At 34.1% G+C, this 14,041-nt stretch overlaps 1 pseudogene; it reads right to left on the bottom strand.

Annotated features, from left to right (window-relative positions):
* Positions 1-3,919: 3,919 nt before the first annotated feature.
* LOC138142430 (GTP-binding nuclear protein Ran-like) lies at positions 3,920-4,561 on the bottom strand (annotated as a pseudogene).
* Between the last annotated feature and the right edge of the window lie 9,480 nt (positions 4,562-14,041).

Raw genomic sequence — 14,041 nt, 5'->3', positions numbered from 1 at the left:
AAAAAAGTAAGGGCTCTTACAGTTTCTTTCTATCATATAAATGAGATTTGATACAAAGACAAAAATAGTAGTATTTGAAAAATTATGCATGATCTTTAAAATGAACATTGATGAAAAAATTCAAGCATTATCAAATATAATAATATATTGTCATGATTATATACTATGACAGGGTTGGATTTATACCATTAATTCTTGGCTTATTCAACATAAGACAAGCTACAATTATGAAAAAAAATGTATTAATAATATTTTTCAAAGTCCTGATTATATGGTTATTGAAAAGGCTTTTCAGAAAGTACGAGTTCCTTTCCTGTTAAAGACACTAGGAAGCAAAAGAATAAGTGGACCTTTATATAATAAACATTATATATCTAAAATCAAGAGCAAACACTGTAGATAATAGAGAAAAGTTAGAAGATTTTAGATGAGATGAAGGTAAAGGATGAAATGTCCTTTATCAATACTATTATTTAACATAGTCAGATATGCTAGCAATGTCAATAAGGCAAGAAAGACAAATTGAAGAATTAAACATAGGGGAAAAACAAATTATATATGGATATATATATATACAGATATATCCATGTATATATGTATATGTGTATACATGTATGTGTATATACACATTTATATTTAAAATATGTTTATTCTCCTAGGCAGTCCTAAAATCTAACCAGAAATTTAATTCAATTAAATGATTAAGTAGTTCAAGAAAGTTGTTGCATATAAAACAAATACATATAAACAATTTGCATTCTAGTATATGAATAGCAAAATGAAAGGTTGAGGCAATATGATGGGACTGTCTTGTAATTCCACTTACCTACTATAGCTTTGGGTTCTGACTGGGAAATTCCAAAGTATTCTTAAAGGTCTCAATGTGAGAAGAGAGTTAAGTGATTTGCCCAGGTTCATGCAGCTAGGAAACACCTAAAAACTCATCTTCTTGACTTCAGGGCCAGTGCTCTATTGGCTATGCTACCTAGCTGCCCCTCAGCAACAACAACATCAACTTCAAAAACATCAATGGATTACCATTGGGAAAATTTGAAGTATTCTTAATTGTCACAATGTTTTCCCTGAATTAAAAGTCCATCTTTTCAACAACTGTGTTCTTGCAATGATACTGTGGTTTTTTGATTCATGAAATGCTCTCCAAAGAATTAAAGTTGAAGGCCAACCAGTGGGCAATGGAGTAATGAACATTGTGCATAGTCATGCTACAAAAGAGTAAAAAGAAAGAATTTTGTGGAATAAATGTTACAAGTAGCACTATATATATATATATATATATATATATATGTATATATATATATATATACACACACACACACACACATGAAATGAATCCATCAAATGGAAGGTTTAGCTGATGGACAGCCTATAAGTTCTTCTTATATATTTGCAATATAAAAAATTCAGTATGAACTCTAATGTTTAGGTAAAAATCCTGTGAAAGGTCTACGGGTGTGTGTAAATAAGAGTCACATTAGAGAGGCTGGCATGAATTATCTTTGGTTTACCATTGAAAGGAATGCCCAAATTGACAAAAGTAAAGATATTTCAATGGATTCTGATAGCCTAATTATTTATCATTTTGTTGAATCTATATAGTTATCCCAGTGAGTGTTGATTAGGATCTGCAGGTGCAGGTGGGAATTCAAAGTAGGCTGGACTTAAGGAAAATTTTATAGCTGGTGCTGCCATCTTGTTTTTCCTGCTATCAGATACACTCTGCTAACCCTGATCTCCTTTATATAAATTGTAATGTTACATTAAGAAGGAATTTGAGTTAACAAATTATCTTTTCCTAGAACACTTGCATTTTAAGCTAAAATTGTATTTTAACCTCGCCTTCAATTATATAGATATTTTTTCTTAGTTTAAGGAATTTCAAGAAGCACCAGTATAGAAGGGGGATTTTGCTGAGTCTAAGGAGAATGAGATATAAAAACCCACATAAGAAGCAACAGTCTTATCCTCACAGACCTTAACCCAAACTGTGTGCCCTTGTTTATCCCTGACCCCTTTGGTTTGGTGTTATTTTTTTCCTCTTAAGGCTATATTTAAATAGATTAGGAGAAAAGCAAGATTTGGATAGCAGAGCATTTCAGATTTAAGATTATTAACAACATGACTAATAAATAATAGAAAGATGCTAATAACAAATAGAGTATTTCTGAATCATGTGCCACAATGCTCAGAAAATGAAAACTAGGTCTTGGTTCACTGGGTCACACAGCTAGACTTTCTGAAAGGTGAAATAGGTATTCACTGAGTAAAAGCATGTTACAATGGCTTTCACAGCTCTTTCAAATGAAAATGAACATGACTTTCAGTGAATGTTCTCCTGGAAGAGAAAAAAAAAAATAAATGGGACAGTAATTGTTGGTTTCCCAAATGAATCACCTTTGCAGGCTGTAATACATTGAACATATTCCGCCCCTGGTGATTAAATTAATCGTGTATTTTAAATATAAGTGCTTTCTGACTGCAGTAAGCTTTAGTCATTTAACATGTGCAAAGGCAAGTTCTTTAGATTAAGAGAAGCTATGAGGAGAAAAAAAACTCTCCATAACATCCCTTTTTATATTTGAGATTAGTTTTACTTTAAATGTACTTCTGCCAGACTTTCTAGTGGAACATTTAAGTATTTACATTTGTGGAGCTATGCAAATGATTTCATGTCTCTGAGACTTTTAGAACACAGCACCATGACAGGGAGATAAAGAACTTATTTATAGCTTTATATTTTGATGGATCTGTTGATTACATCTTTTCAGGATGTCCCAAAATTCTTAGTGTCATTATTTTTTTGCCTTTTGGTGGGGGGAAGTCAGGGCAACTGGGGTTAAGTGACTTGCCCAAGGTCACATGACTATTAAGTGTTTGAGATTTTATTTGAACTCAGGTCCTCCTGACACCAGGACCAGTGCTCTTTTTACTGTGCCACCTAGCTGCCCCTCTTAGTGTCATTTTACACTTTAATCGTTTAAGAAATTACTAAGAATTTCATAGCAACCTATATTAAAATGAGAACTTTTAAGAATTTTTTAAAATCCATTTGCATGAAGAATTTTTCTAGAGGTGACAATATTTTAATAAAGGCTTTTTCAAAATGTATAACTAGATTTAAGATTTGGGGCATTTTAATTTTTTCTATGAAGAATGAAACCAAATTTTGATGTCATGGCTATCTTGATTTCTTTTTATTATCTCTTCTTCTTTATACGCATGCCACAGATATACCCACTTCTAGCAGATTTTGGTTTTCTTTTCCCCTTCCATTTCTCCAAATACAGTAAAATCCTTTAAGATACTCTACCTTGTTGTCATTTTTTGGCCTTCACTCTCAAAGAGGACAATGACATCAGGGAAGTGATACCGTGATGTTCAAGTAAACCTCATTTAATTGAGAGAGGCCGGTGCAAAATCACCAAACTCACGTTCTTTTCTTGTCTTGGTCTTCTCTAGTCTTCTCTTCATCTGAGTCCAGTGGCAAGATATAGATCAGTATGACTGGAGATAGCCTTGGATGCAGTGTGAGGCCTTGTGTTTTTTTAGATATTTGAAATACAACTTTATTATGATCTAAACGAAAAGGGAATGGGAATGACAGTAACAAACAAGATTTACCATTGAATATTGTGATGGGACTCCAGCAGTCTTATATTTGAAACTCAAGGGGGAGTAATCATGGTCCAAAACAGCTAAATACACAAGTCTGAAATATCAATTATATTTTTTAAACTGCTACATTCACTCTGAAACACACTCATTTCCTTCAGCATCCCAAAGATTAAGCACATGTTCTTCTCAACTATATAATAAAGTGGGGAACACACTACACTGCTGGCACCACAGGACAGTTGTCTATAAAACCAGACGTCTGATGCTGGGTTCTAGCTTCATTCCCTTACAGGTCATCATCTTCATCAGGGATTAGAGTTGTCTCCGCAATCTGTAAATCCTGCTCATATTGTGCTGCCAATGTTGAGTCCATAACAACCCCTGGAGGTGCAATAGCAAGCATGGCAATGAACTCCAAATTAGGCTCTCCAAAAAGTTTTTATCAAGCCAAAGGAAGGGCTGCTCAAAGTTGTAGTTACTTTTGCCTGAGATGTCTTAGTACTGGAGATTCTTCTTCCTATGGAAGACAAGTGATTTCACATTGACTTTTCTGTCCTTAATATCCACTTTGTTGCCATACAAAACTATAGGAATATTTTTGCAGACTCATACCAGATCTGTGTGCCAGTTAGGTACATTCTTGTAAGTAACTTGATGTTACATCAAACATTATAACGACACACTGACTTTGGCTGTAAAAACTCTCTCTCAGACCACCAAATTTCTCTTGGCCAGCTGTATCCCACACTCTGAATTTAACATGGAAACATGTTATGGAACACAAGAAGCTGGACCTCAACACCCACAGTGGCTACATACTTCTCAAATTTGCCAGTCGGTGACATTTTACAAATGTGTTTTTTCCAGTACCTCCATCTCCAACTAATACAAGTTTGAACTGTATGTGGGGTTCTCTTTGGGAGGCCATCATGATGGTTCTTCCAGAAGTGTCTCCATCTCTACCTGACTGAGACCTTGTATTTTTTAAGCTAAGATCTTTAATACATATCAGTTTGATCTGAAGTACACTTTAGGAGAATCACCTTGGCATCTGTGTGATGGATTAATTAGAAAGGGGAGAAAAAGTCCTGCATTTAGGAGGTTATGGCAATAACCCAGACAGGAAAATAAAAGGAGAGCTTAAGGAGGTTGGAAGTTGTCAGAGAAACAAATAAAGACAACAAAATTTGACCACTGACTGGGATAGGTGGAATAATATTAAGGAGATTAAGATGATATCAAGGCTGTAAACCTGGGTAACTGGTGATGTTCATAAATAGATAGATAGACAGAAAGAAAGATAGGTAGATGATAGATAGATAGATAGATAGATAGATAGATAGATAGATAGATAGATAGATAGATAGATAGATAGGTAGATAGATAAAAGGGCATTTGAAAGAGAGGTGAATTTGAGGGAAATATAATGTAGTGTCTCACCCAAAAGGAAAAAGAAGGTGATGGTGGGGCTGTTATTCCTGGCTAACTTCCACAGAACTCCTTCAGAAAGGCAACTGCCCTAACCACCAGGTGATCTATGAGACAAAGAGTAGATATACTTTTGGGAGTTGGGGTGCAGGCACTGAGTCTCCCAATGGCATCACTATAGCTATTGTTGAAAGTTCCCAGGCGGTAATTAGGTGATGACTGCCTTGAAAGGCCATATTCTGACTCAGAAGGGGGAAGCTGGGAGCTTGCAAATCAGAGGGAAGGAGTCCAGGAACAAAGAGGGAGGGTTAAGACTGAGTTTATTAGAGTCAAGCCCCACAATTGAATGGAGTGATACTAATCTTCCAAAACTTTAATTGATATCACGTATCCCTTGGGGTTGAGCAGATCCTTACTTTGGAGAACACTGATATAAATGATATTATATAACAATGATTCAAAAAACACTGTGTCACAAGCATTACTTAACCAAAATCTCCCAGGTCATTTCTAGTTCTAAAAATTCTATGGATTCTTGGTGTATCAGTACAACAGTAAAGAGAATTCAGTTCATAAGCAGAAAGAAATATGTGTGGAGTAGTGTTAATAAACATTTAATAAGCTACTATAGGACAGCTAAATAGCACAGAGTATAGAGTGCCAGACACAAAGTCAGGAAGACTCATCTTCATGAATTCAAATCTGGCCTCAGACAAACAATAGCTGTGTGGCCCTGGGCAAGTAACCCTAAGTTGTTTGCCTTAGCTCCCCACAACCCCAGCATACATTTCATACTATTCTGAGGCACCTAAATCTAATATCCAAACATAGTATTAAATATAATTCCCTCTAAAATAAAACTGTATTTTTTTCTTAACAGCTGAAGCACTGTAATTTAATGGATGGTTGTTCTAAACCAGAGATTCTTTACTTTTGTTTTTATCATGGACCTGGATGACATAGAAATAAAGACCATGGGACATTGGGCCCCTCTCAGAAACATAGTCACAATTCACATACACACACACACACACACACACACACACACACACTTAAAATTTATTGTTAAAGGAAATTAGAGGTTAGGGAAAATAAAGATGTAATTTTTTTTCACCCTTTCAAATTCATGAATCCTGAAAGAGGTTCATGTGTCCCAAATTAAAAACTTTGATCTAATTTAAAAGAGTGAGTGTCTTTTGATGTGAATATTAGCCTTTTTTTTGAAAGAACTGATTATTACAATGGCTTTACTTTTTCATTTCTACCCTACTCAATCTAGATGGAAAACCCTCTTTTCTTACTTTTCTCCAATTTTCTTCCTCCCTCCCTCCCTTCCTTCCTTCCTTCCTCTCTCCCTCCCTTCCTCCCTCCCTCCCTCCCTTCCTTCCTTCCTTCCTTCCTTCCTTCCTTCCTTCCTTCCTTCCTTCCTTCCTTCCTTCCTTCCTTCCTTCCTTCCTTCTTTCCTTCCTTCCTTCCTTCCTTCCTTCCTTCTCTCCTTCTCTCCTTTTCTCCTTCATTCCTTCCTCCTTTCTAGTTACGTAGCACCTAGTTTTGGTTTTCAAAGTTAAGAAAAAAATATATTTATATACTGGAAAATGTCCAGAGGAGGGTATCAAGGATAATGAAAGGCCTTGAAAACTTAGCATAAGAGAATTAATCAAAAGAATTGAAGATATTTTTTGGAAGAGAACATATGATGTGAAGAGGTAGTGGAATGGCTTATTTGAAGGAATATACTATGGAAGAAGAATTAGATTTATTCTATTTTATTCAAGGGTATAGAACTAAAAAAGTTCAATTCCAAATGATAGATTTTTGCTTGATATAAGAAGAAAATGATAAAAAAACCAAATTTACTAAACATTATTTATTTTTTAAATGGACTGCCTTAGGACATAGTAGTTCATCTTTCACTTGAGGGTTTATTCCTGAGAATATATTGTTAGGTAATGTGTTTCTAGAAAAGAAAAAAAACAGCTTATAAAGAAGGTAATACAGAGTTACATGTTTAAAAAATAATGGCTTTTTTAAAAAATGAAATGTATATGATGATCTTTAAAGCAAGATTATTTCTCATTAGAATTATTAGATTAAAGTCTTATGGGATAAATAAGCAGATCATTTCTTACTAAAAAAAGCAAATATGTCTATGGAAATATGTAAAAAATACAAAAGTATACATATTTTTATCATATATCCATTTAGAACTCACACTATCACCTCCTTGAATTGTCAACTTAAAGAAAATCATTTTTATTTTAATATTGGTCATTTAAAATTCAAGTTTTCAGGGATCACATGAAAATTGTGCAACAATTTGAACTTATTAGAGATCTTGATCTTAAGTTTTCTAATATTTTCATTGATATATTTCTTAAAAGCAATTGATCAATGACCTGAAAGTTTTACCTTAAACATGTTTCAACTATTTAGAAGTTTTTGAGAAACAGACATATAACTTGTATTTCTAAATGTGAGTCTAGATTATCACTTTACTTCCTTGTTTCTTTATTTGAATAATAATGAAAAGTTGGTTTCACTCAGACCCTATCTTCTTCCTCATTATTTTAGTCAATAGGTCGGGTTGGAGATATTGTTATGTATTCGATCACTGCCTTCTTATATTTATCCATTCTTTTAATTTGGTATTGAATTTAAACTTTATTACAATTCATTAATGGCTTGACTACATACTAATTTGGGAAATGGCCCCTACTTTGTTAAGAGTTATATATTATTTGTTAATATGTAGTCAAGTTCCTTTTATTTGTGATTTTGAATTCCCACTAGGACCAGTACCTTTCAACTGTATAACTAATACTTTGTTGGAAGAGAGAATTGGATGCTGTTGGAAACGTGAATACTTAAAATAATACAATTAGGTTTTTGACATTTATGGATACTGATAAAATACTTATACTGTCCATTAGTTATTCATCACTATCCCTACCAAACCAGTAAATTTCTTTATGATCCCACATCCCCTCCAAAATGCCCCTTTACCAATACCCCTTTACCCTGCTTGAGTATATCATTAGAAGTATGATGCAGCCTTTTCCTACTTACCATGAATTTTTGCAATGTTTTAGAAACAATGGTTTTAGAGATATCATATTTTGATATCTCCAGTTATCATGTTGCCAGGTAATACGAAGTATTCACAAGAAATGATGTAAAAGGAAAAAAAAACACAAGTTTATACAAAGATTTAATGTTGAAAGTACCATACCATTTCCTAAATTCAGTACAAATTTATCATTTTCCTCATTCAATACAAAGACCAAATCATTGGCCATCTAGTGTCTGATCCAGATGTTTATGAGTGTGTGTATGTAAATATGTATATACATATATATGTGTGTGTGTATGTATATGTATGTGTATACACACACACATATATGGACTAATCATCCAGCTTCACATAATAAACTGGATAATAGAAACTTTATAATTCTTTACTTTTTTTCTATAAAGATTGTATAATTGATTTCATAAATCATCACAGATTTGATTGATTAGTCTATGTAATTTTCTGAGACTTAATGAAAAAAAAACAACATAGTGATATCTACATACAGGAACACTTAGTCCACTTCAGCATTTACAGGAATAACCCATTTCCATCTGACTCTTTCTGACCTTTAAACCTTTATGGCATTAAACAACAGAATTGGCAAGAATAGAGGTCCTGCTTCATGTCTTGATTACAATTAAAGATCACAGACAATATGTCCATTAGTCTTTTGAATGGGGAAGAACACATTTAGCTATATTTCCTTCATTTAATTGAAGAACCTAAAATAATAATTTCTCAGTGTGTTATATTAGAAGTTATCTCAAAAAGCAAATTTTATAATAATGGATAAACCAGACTCAATAATCTCCATGGAAATCAATGTTAGAGGCTGTTCACTTGAAAGCTTTGCAGGATCATAACACAAGCTATCTCAAGGAATTTAAAATACAAAAATAATGAAAATAATATATGATATTAAAACCTCATAAGATCAATTAAGATAATGACAATAACCATTTAATCATATGCTTAATTTCTTATCTATATAAAACCTTTATGTCAATTATCTGCATTCATATTAAGGACCTCCTTGATGAAAATATAAGCAAGAAACAAATGAGTTTTCACCAGAATATCTCTACAACTGATATAGAATGTAGTTAGTAGAACCGTGAGAACATCATATACAGTAACAATAACATTGTTTAGGTACAACTTTGAGCAAGTAAATCATTTTGACTATTATAATAACCCAGATTAGCTACAAAGGAAATATGAAAGAAGAACCTATCTGCACCCAGTGAAAGAACTGACAAATATCTTGGATTACATATCCTTAGATTCTGATAAAATGATGAAAGTTACAGATATTATAAGACATTGTTCTCTTTATTTACAAAATGCTACCCCCCCAAAACCACAGAAATTTTCCAAGAATTCCATTAGTTCAGTAAATAGTAACACAATACATTAGTAGAAATATTTCTTGGTCTCCTCACAGTTTTGAACTTTTGGTTTTGTTTCCATCATGTATGACTCTTTGAGAACCCATTTAGGGTTTTCTTGGCAAAGACACATTAATGGTTTGTCATTTCCTTCTCAAGCTCATTTTACAAATGAAGGACTGAGACTAATAAGTTTAAATGATTTTCCCAAGGTCACATAGCTAATTCTCTGAGGGTATATTTGAATTCATGGAGATGAGTCTTCCTGACTTAAGGCTTGGTACTATAATCCACTGTACTATTTGCTGTCCTAATTTTGGTTCTGGGTACATGAAAATTATATGAGTAAAATTCTTCTGTTATGTTAGATTTCTCGAGTGCTGAGATGGGGAGATTGAGATCCTGTACTAGTATAGTCTTGCTATCAATTTCTTCCTGTAACTCACATTCTCTAAGAATTTGGGTGTTATATCACTTGGTACATATGTGTTTAGAATTTATATTACTTCTTAGTCTATGGTACCTTTTATCTCTTTTAACTAGAATTATTTTTGCTTTGTCTGAGATCAAGATTTCCACCTCTGTTTTTTTTTCTCTACTTCAGCTGAAGCATAATATATTCTACTCCAGTCTTTTTTTTTTTACCTTTAGCCTGTGTTTATCTCTCTGCTTCAAATTTGTCCACTTTTTAAAGTACCATTCACATTCACTATGATTACTGACTGTACTTCCCTCTACCCTATTTTCTCCTTGTTTATACTTTTCTCTCTCCTTTCAAATTGTCCCTCCTCACCAGAGTTATACTTCTGACCACCACCTCCCTCAATATGCATTTTCTTCTATCAGTCCCTGCTTTCATTTTGCTTTTCCCTTCCTTCTCCTACTTCCCTTTATAATAAGATAAACATTTATACTCATATGAGTGTGAATACTATTTCCTCTTTGAGACAAATCCAATGACAATAAGTTTCAAGCATTGCTCATCTTCTCCCTTTCTTATCCTCTACCACAATAGATCTTTTGTCCCTCTTCATGTAATATAATATACCCCTTAATGCCCCCCTTTCCCCTTTTCCCTTCTTTCCTCTTCTTTATTCCCCCCAGTCCCTATTTTTTAACATCATTATATCAATGTCAACTTGTATCCACATGCTCTGTCTAAGTATACTCCTTCTAAATGCCCTAATAGAGATACAGTCCTCAAGAGTTATAAGTATCATCTTCCCATATAGGGAAAACAGTTCAAATCTTATTGAATAGCCTGGTTTTTGTCTTTTCTCTTTACCTTTTTAAACTTTTCTTGAGTCTTGCATATAATAATCAAATTTTGTGTTCAGTCTTTTCTTCAGGAAAGTTTGAAAGTCACCTATTTCTTTGAACATCCTTCTTTTCCCCTCTGAAAGATTATACTCATTGGGGGGGGGGGGTGATGGAAGTTGATTCTTCATTGTATTCCAAGCTCCTTTGCCTTCTTGAATATCATATCCAGACCCTTGAACCCTTTAGTGTAGACACTACAAAATCCTGTGGAATCCTGACTGTGGCTTCTTGATATTTGATTTTTTTTTTTCTCGGCTGCTTGCAATATTTTTTCCTTCACCTGATAATTCTTGAGTTTAACTACAATATTTCTTGGAGTTTTCATTTTTGGAACTCTTTCCTCATATGACTGGTGGATTCTCTCAGTGACTACTTTAAGCTCTGGTTCTAGATCCACAGGGCAATTTTCTTTGATGATTGCTTGAAAGATGCTATCCAGGCTCTTTTATACATCATGGTTTTCAGGTAGACCACTAATTTTTAAATTGTCTTTCCTGGATCTATTTTCCATGTCAGTTGTTTTACCAACAAACCATTTAGCATTTTTTTTCTCTTTTTCATTCTTTTTTTGACAGTCTCACAGAGTGATTATGTTCCATCTACCCAATTCTAATTTTTAAGTAATTCTTTTCTTTAATTACCTTTTGTATTTCCTTTTCCATTTGATCAAATCTACTTTTAAAAGGGTTATTTTCTTGAGTGGATTTTTCTTTTTCTTTTCACCAATTCTATTATTTGAGTAGTTTTCTTTAGTCAATTTTCGTGCTTCCTTTTCAAAACTGTTATTTTTTTTCATAATTCTCCTTTGTAACTCATTTATTTTCTATTTTTCCTTCTACCTCTCTTACTTGATTTAAGATCCTTTTTGAGCTCTCCCAAGAGAACATTTTGGACTTAAGACCAATTCATATTTCCCATTGAGACCTCACATTCAGGAATTTTGACATTGTCCTCTTCTGAGTTTATGTTTTGATTTTCCCTGTCACCACAGTAACTTACTATGGTCAGGGATTACTTTTGTTTCTTACTCATTTTCAACCCATTTCATGTTTAAAGTGGAGCTCTGCTCCTGTGGCACAGGGGGGCATTGCCCCCAGATTCTTATGCTTAGGGCCAGGGACCTAGTCAATGGCTTTCCATGCTGGGGCCTCAGGTGCTTGCACCTTCCCCCCTATTTTGGAAATGATCTAAAAAATGCTGACACTAAATTATATTAACTCTCTTTAGAGGCTAATGTTTATAGCTAATCAATATTGATATGTTTTCATCATATTTCATTTAAATTAATAAGCATTATTTTCCCCTCTCTCAATCATAACAATTTAAATGAAAGGAAAAAGTAAATACAAATCCCATGTAAGAAACATGCACATTAAGACAGAATAAAATTCCAACATTGTCTGCATCCACAAAATGGGTTTCTCATTCTGTATCTTGAATTCATCACTTTTCTAGAAGAAGATTTGTCAAAAAGGTAATTTTTGATTCTCTGGAATCATCATTGTCCATGAATTGATAAGAGTTTATGAAAATCTTATGTAGTAAAAGTACCTGGCATAGTGACAGGAGCTCCTCCATGTCTGAAAACATCAAAGCATCAGGTGGCTGAAATTAGTCACTAGAAGCCAGGAATTATTCAATCACAACAATGTCATAAGTAGCATAGGTAGTATCTCAGAGAAATTCTCCTATATATTTCAAAAGATAGATTTTGAGTCTTTCAAAGTCATTCATCTTTATAGTAACTTTGCTATTGTATAAATTTTTCCACTGATTTTTCTTGTTTCATTCTGCATCATATTTTCCTAGGTTTCTGTGAAACAATCTACTTCATATTAATTATTTATTATATCACAATCTTATCATCAATATTTACATGTAAAAATATGTTCATCCCTTCCCCAATAGATAGGCACCATGATGCCCCCATGATTTCCAGTTCTTTGTTAAAACAAAAGAGCTTGTTGTAATGCCATGCATGAGCAGCTTTCCAGAGGACTGCTACTGTGAACAGCTTTTATGGTTCTTATTGCACAGCATAGTGAACACTCTATTTATTCCATAATAAATCAAAGCAAAACATCCACAGAAAATCAAGGTATAGCATTCAAAATATTACAACTTATCACAGAATATCAAAATATAATATTCACAACAGCTTATCATTAAAATGGCCACATAGATTTCACCAAAGTGGTCACAATATTTAGAACAAAAGACAGTCATCTCAAAGTACAATAGTCAAAGTCTTCTACTCTACTAACTTCTAACTACTAAGTTAACTCAATCAGTCACTTATTCAGCAGTCAATTACTAAGGATCATACACAAACCCTCCGCCCCTATGTCACTAGTAAACTACAATTTCATCATTACTCAGTACCCATGGAGAGGTCTTTTCATGTTGACTTGGGGCCAGTTCTCAGTTTCCCTGCGTTCCCTTCCATGTTCCCAGAATCTACCTGGATTCACCAGATTGTCACATGGGTTCAATGGCAGACAGCTGCAACTTCCTTGTTCTGCTCTCTGGGTAGGTTCTGCTCCACACTGAAGTTCACAGGGTCTGGTTCATGTCATATCCTTCACAATTTCTGCTCCAGGGAATTCAAGATTCAACCAAGCCACAAACAAACAAAGTCTCAGAATCCCAATCATTCTTTCTCAGTCACCAGGGTTCCTGTCTCCTGGCTCCAGGTTCCTCCCTCTGGGCTCCTGTTCAGAAGAAGCTCCATCACCACAAGTTCTCAGGGAATTCTGGCTCACTTCTCCATTCTCTAGTCTGTAGCTGTTCTGCCACCAGATACTGGTCTCAAGAAATTCTGACTGTGCCTCTCTGGGGCTTTTCTTATATACACACAGCATTAACTTCCTATTTCAGCCAACCCCTTCTGGTTATGTCAGCAAAAGGAGAAAGGAGTTCATACCTTCTGTTTCCCCAACAGAGGCTTGATCAATTACAAAATGCTAAGTACTTGCTACCTTTGCCAACACAAAGGGATCTTCAGATTACCATTACAATGGTATTAACATTTTATTTATATGACCTTGTTTTGTCTTTCTTTTATCTCTTTATAGAGTATAGGCCTAGGAGAAGCATAACCAGTCAAAGGATATGCACAGTTGTTATTTTTTATGTGGGGAGGTCAAGGGGAACATAATGCCAATGTGCTTTTTAGAAGTAGCTATCCAAGTCTCAGTTG

Source organism: Petaurus breviceps, unplaced genomic scaffold (assembly GCF_028583685.1).
Source record: "Petaurus breviceps papuanus isolate PSGF00001 unplaced genomic scaffold, PetGlider_PUasm1.0 90579, whole genome shotgun sequence".
In the NCBI taxonomy this organism is placed as follows: Eukaryota; Metazoa; Chordata; class Mammalia; order Diprotodontia; family Petauridae; genus Petaurus; species Petaurus breviceps.
This window is presented reverse-complemented; position numbering and strand designations above follow the sequence as displayed.